The 6,164-nt window shown below is 41.4% G+C and overlaps 1 long non-coding RNA gene across 1 annotated transcript in view; it reads left to right on the top strand.

Moving 5' to 3' along the window:
• Window positions 1-293: 293 nt before the first annotated feature.
• The window catches only part of LOC127006108 (uncharacterized), an 8,563-nt gene continuing 2,692 nt past the window's right edge, over window positions 294-6,164 (top strand). The window contains exon 1 of the long non-coding RNA XR_007759079.1: window positions 294-5,687. This is a non-coding gene — a long non-coding RNA (uncharacterized LOC127006108). The remainder of the gene's footprint in view (window positions 5,688-6,164) is intronic.

Below are 6,164 nucleotides of genomic sequence, written 5' to 3'. Positions count from 1 at the left end.
TGGTCATGTCTAACTTCTCTTTGACTTTCATAACGGACTCTCCTTTGTTGCTTCTCTCTTATCTCTTATGGCGTTGTTCTAGTTCTTCTTGTCTTGTCTAACTTCTCTTCTACTTAACTTTCGTAACGGACTCTCCTTTGTTGCTTCTCTTCTGTCTTTTATGGCGTTGTTCTAGTTCTTCTTGTCTTGTCTAACTTCTCTTCTACTTAACTTTCATAACGGACTCTCCTTTACTGCTTCTCTTTCGTCTCTTATGGCGTTGTTCTAGTTCTTCTTGTCTTGTGTAACTTCTCTTCTACTTAACTTTCGTAACGGACTCTCCTTTGCTGCTTCTTTCTTGTCTCTTATGGCGTTGTTCTTGTTCGTCTGGTCTTGTCTAACTTCTCTTCTATATCTAACTTGTCTAACTTCTTCCTCGTCCCTGAGTACTGCCCGAGAGGCAGTAGGTTCGCTGTTCAGTTCTCTTGGTAATGACTGTTGGATGGCGCTGAACGTCTCTCTTTTTCTCTTGTAAATGATCTGTGTAAAAGTTATATTTTCTGAGGTCATTATTTTCAGACGCTTCCGCCTCTCACTTCAATTTCCAAAAGTCACAAAGGAGAATATTCGGGCTCTCATGAGTGTTTTTAAGGTTCATGGTACAGAAGCCTTGTCAAACTATCAGTAGGCTCATAAAACTACCCATGGAAATGCCCACAGCCTCTACGAAAGCCTTATCAAATGTGGGTGTTTGAGAGTATGGGCCTACTGTAGTTCTCTGGTTAATGATATCTGGATGACGTTTGACTTCTCTCTCCCTCTCTTGCATATATGATCAGTTTATGAGTGATACTGTCGAAGGGTTACTCGTCTACTTTCACCTCTTCATGCTTCATTCACCTAGCTAATCCTACTTCCTCCTTAATCAAATCCATTTTTTATCTCTCTCTCTCTCTCCATGGTGTTGAATATTCACTGTCACTCTTGTACTGGTTCTGGTTCAACAATTTCTTTACGGTGAGGGACCCAGCTAAAGGGCAACAGCAACACAACAAAATGACTGCTAAGATATTGACGCTACTTACTTATCTTGTTGGCTTCACACCCCACTTGAACGCGTGCTTTCTTATCTTATTTTGTGAAGCGCTGAAGTCTTCCGCTAATGACTTATCTTGTAGTGAAGCAATGCAGTTTTTTTTTTGGATAACCTATTTGATCTTGTAGAATGAAGCGATGCATTTTTTTTTTTTTTTTGAGAAGCGCTGCAGTCTTAACGCTAATATCTTACCTAGTGAAGCGCTATTAGTCTAACGCCAATGATTATCTTATTTCGTCAAGTGTGGCAGTTTTACGTTAATATCTATCTTATCTCGTAATGGAGCGATGGAGTTTCTGGCGGATGACTAACTTATTTTGTGAAGCGCTGCAGTCTTACGCTAATGACTATCTTGTCTTATGAAGCGCTGCAGTTTTACGCTAATGACTATCTTGTCTTATGAAGCGCTGCAGTTTTACGTTAATGACTATCTTATCTTGTGAAGCGATGGAGTATTACTAATGATTCTTTTTAGGAGCAGCGAGTAGCGGTTTTTTTTTTTATCATTGTTTCCTTTTTTGTGCCCTTGAGCTGTCTCCTTTGTTGTAAAAAAAAAAAATAATAATGGCTATCTGATCTCGTAATAAAGCAGTGCAGTTTTACGTTAATGACTATCTTATCTTGTGAGGCGCTGCAGTCTTAACGCTAATACTGTTTCTTATCTTGTGAAGCGCTGCGGTTTTAAGCTAATGACTATCTTATCTTGTGGAGCACTGCAATCATATACTAATGAATATTTGATCAAACGACTCTTTTTTTAATCATTTCGACTTCACGCTGGCGGTAAATAGAACGATAAATCCGTCCATCCATTAAAGTTACTGATTTTCCACTTTTATTATGCGTGCAGAACCCTGATACAACAACACTTTTTCGGTCATCTTCTTTTTATCAGCGCGCCATTTCTTGTCGTTTTTCTTCTGTTTCTCCTTCGCATGTCTTTGTTTCCTACACGTCTTCACTTCTCCCTTTCCCGCTACTTATGTTTCCTTTATTATCTTTTACTTCTTTTACTTCCTTCCGTATGTATCTCTTTTATCGTTCATTATCTCCTTTGCACGTCTCTCCCCTTCAGTCATCGTCTTTCCCTTTCAGTCATCGTCTCTCCCCTTCACGCATCGTCTCTCCCCTTCAGTCATCGTCTCTCCCCTTCAGTCATCGTCTCTCCCCTTCAGTCATCGTCTCTCCCCTTCCGTCATCGTCTCTCCCCTTCACGCATCGTCTCTCCCCTTCACGCATCGTCTCTCCCCTTCAGTCATCGTCTCTCCCCTTCAGTCTCTCGTTTCGCTCACTGTCTCCTTTGTACAACCCTTTTTTCTAGCTCATTGCCTCTTGCTTACGTCTTTTCTTCATCTATCGACCTTTCATTACGTTGCTTCTTTTTTCCTTCAGTGTCTTCGTTCTGCACCTTTTATTCCGGGAGTTGTCTTCTATATCGCTTTTCCTTCCGCGTTCTGTTTTAACATCTTCTATTTTTGTCTATTTTATCTTTACACCAAAGGAGACGGCACAAGGGCACAAAAAAAAGGAAGCTATGAAAAAAAGCCCGCTACTCGCTGCTCCTGTATTTGTTTTTCCTCACATTTTTTCCTTCCTTATCGCCTTCCTGTGTTGTCTATTTTTGCTCCACTGCTTCCATCATACGTTGTTGTTTTGCTTGTTCTCCATTATTATTATTTTGTCCATCGCTCATTTTTCTCGCCCATTATTTCGTTTATTACTTCATTTTCTACTCCAGTCACTTAGGTCGATATAATAAGACACTTTCTCTTATCACATCAGCTATTTCTAAAGGTCAAAGAGGGGGTCAGTCGGGTTCTAATGAGTGTTTTCTCAGGTTCATGGTACAGCAGAATTGTCAAAGTACCACCAAGGTCACAAAACTACTCCTGGAAATGCCCACAACTCCTACGAAAGCCTTGTCAAATAGGTGTTTTTGGGTGACGAAATGTCTTACAATACGACCCTTATACTCCACAAGCTGCATGGTATAAATTTACTCCTTCATCGTTCTTTCCTCTTCTACTTAAAAAGCCGAGCACAGGTACGACATTATTTTATGGTGTGTGAAATTGTCTGTGAAAATTGTCTAATGCATTTTGCTACGCTATAAGTGACAACGACCTCCTGTCAAGACGCTAAATGGGTGAGGCGCTTTTTCTTTCTGTCTCTCTCTGTGTCTCCTCATACAAACCCCAGTCACGCTCTCAGTATTGGTCTCCCCTGTCATGTGTTGGTATTTATAGTGAGAGATATGTATGTGTGCCGTCTCTTTCAATTTGCGTTTAGAGAAGGAGAGATAGACAAAACTCACACACACAGACATACAAACACACACACACACACACACACACACACACACACAACACATCACTCACAGCGACACGGCACTTGCAACATCAGACCTCGATAACAATAGTATTTCTTTGATTCATCGAAAGAAAAAGAAAAAAAGGTAAGAATACGCAATACTTTACATCCAGAAACATCAAAATACAACCGGCAGGGACTTCAGAAACAGCAATACACAACACATCACACGCAGAAGAAACTCAACACTAACATCGGAACCATAACAGCAGCAGTAACATCAGGAATAGAAACACACATCACATCACACACAGCAGCAACACAACACGGCACTAGCCTCGGCATCACAACAGCAGCAGTAACATCAGGAATAAACACACAGCACATCACACAGCAGCAACACAACACGGCACTAACATCGGAACCACAACAGCAGCAGTAACATCAGGAATAAACACACAGCACATCACACACAGCAGCAACACAACACGGCACTAGCCTCGGAACCACAACAGCAGCAGTAACATCAGGAATAAACACACAGCACATCACACACAGCAGCAACACAACACGGCACTAGCCTCGGAACCACAACAGCAGCAGTAACATCAGGAATAGAAACACACAACACAAACACAACACAAGACTAACATCAACAGAACCACAACATCAGCAGCAACATCGGGAACAGCTATATGAATTACATTTTCTTTCATTCCCTCTGAAGAAAAGGGGTAAGAAGATAACCTGTTCAACGACTTATTCAATCTCACCTTCTCGACGCAACGCGAACTGTATCACGGCAACAACGTCAACACCAACAATGTCAGCAACAGCGAGACAAACATATATGACGCAACCTTCCCCTTAAAAATTGCAAAAAGATAAAAAACGAAAAAAAGTTCATTATTTTGATCTAACTTTTTCGGCTGTACACCCAGACGCAATGAAACAACCATTAACATCATGAATAATAACTTGAGAAAATCTTTATATAACTTCCTTTAAGAGGAAAAGTTAAACACATGACTTTTCCTTATTCTATCTTACTTCCTCGCGTCTATATAATCACACGCAACGCAGGGAACGTCAGTCAACTTCAAAATCATCGCCAATATCAACATCGTCGATAACATCAGCAATAGCACCTGCAAATCTTTCTCCCTTATTACCCTTAAGATAGAAAAAGCGAATAATATAAAAACCCGCTCATTAATCTTTCCTCTGGCGTTAACACCTCCAGGCGTTACACAAATAGCAACATCATTAAGAAAAACATCAGTGAAACTTTCTCTCGCCACCTTAACGAAAGAGAAAGGTAAAAACTAGATCCATTTATTATTTCATCTTATAGCCTCGCTTCCACACCCCTAACGCAGCAAGAAAAGCAGTACCGGCAGCAAAACCAGCCATGATAAGCACAGTCAACCTCTATCTCACTTCTCCCAAAGAAAGAGAACAAAAAGAAGCAGAGCAAGTTCTTGTTTAATTTAATTTCTTCGCGTCTACACCTAAACGTTAGGCAAACATTACCATCACCAACGCCAACAAAAATTAACTAAACTTTTCTTTCCCTTCCCTTAAAAGAAAAATATTTTAATAAAGGAAAAAAATACTTCCTTATTTAATCTTACTTCGTCTCATACCCTTAAAAAGTAAAGCAAGAAAAAAAAATATATTCCTTATTTTCTCTCCCTTCCCTTGAAAAAGAATAACAATGGTAAGGGAAAAGCAGAACAGTTCCTTATTTAATCTTACTTCTCCTTGTCATGCCCTCTAAAAAGAAAGCAGGAACAAAAAGCAAATATATTTTTTATTCTATCTTGCCTCGCGTCTTGCTTCGCATAATGCAATAAAAAGCAGGAAAACCAGATCGACTTTAACATTTCCTCTTCACACACACACACACACACACACACACACACACACAGAGGCAACACAACACAGACAGCAACACCGTCAATAATAAAAACCGCAAACCTTTCTCTCACTCCTGATAAAGACGAAGGAAAAAAAATGAACAACTCGCATCTTACTTCTTCGCGTCCTGCTCCATGGTGGGGGCGAGGTGCGGGGGCGGGGGTGGGGCCGACGCGACGCTCATGCCCACTGCTCACCACACTCGTACCTGACGACTCTGGGTGCAACAAGATCAACAAGTCACTTCCCGGGGCACGCGACAAGGCAGGCTGAGGCAGGCACGCGGGTCCTCCCTCCACTGGCCGGCGCACTTGACAGGTAGGCAACTGAGGGCGCGGGCGTGAAGGAGCTCGCGACCTGCACTCCGCTCACCTCAAACAAGGTTGGCAGATACAGTCGTGCATACCAGTTTCTGCCTCTGTGAAGCGGGTCTTTGAGGGGGCACTTCGCTTAACTCACCATGAATGTTACGCACTCACGCTTGCATCGCTCTTTTTTTGTTTTGTTTTGTTTGTTTACACCGAGGCTTAACGCTGTCTTTTTTTTCTCACATTTAATTGCCTCTAACAACGTTGGCAGATATACTCGTAGTCCTGCATACCAGTTTCTCTTTTTGGGAAGCGTGTGTTTAACAGGGGCACTTTTTCAAGATGTAGCGCACTCACGTTTTCTTTTTTATTTATATTTTTTACTTGTTGATGCTCGGTGACACTATTGATAAGCACATGCTCTCGTGTTTTCTGGTTTCCTTTTCATCGGTTTCGCTTTGGTAAGGTTGTATATATCTATGGTATGGCGGTGGCTGCGTGCTTTTTCTTTCACTCGGTGCGACCTCGGCTTTACACTTTCACATGACTAA

This window comes from Eriocheir sinensis, chromosome 32 (genome assembly GCF_024679095.1).
Source record: "Eriocheir sinensis breed Jianghai 21 chromosome 32, ASM2467909v1, whole genome shotgun sequence".
In the NCBI taxonomy this organism is placed as follows: Eukaryota; Metazoa; Arthropoda; class Malacostraca; order Decapoda; family Varunidae; genus Eriocheir; species Eriocheir sinensis.
Note: the sequence above shows the minus strand (reverse complement) of the source record. Positions and strands in the feature narration are given on the sequence as shown.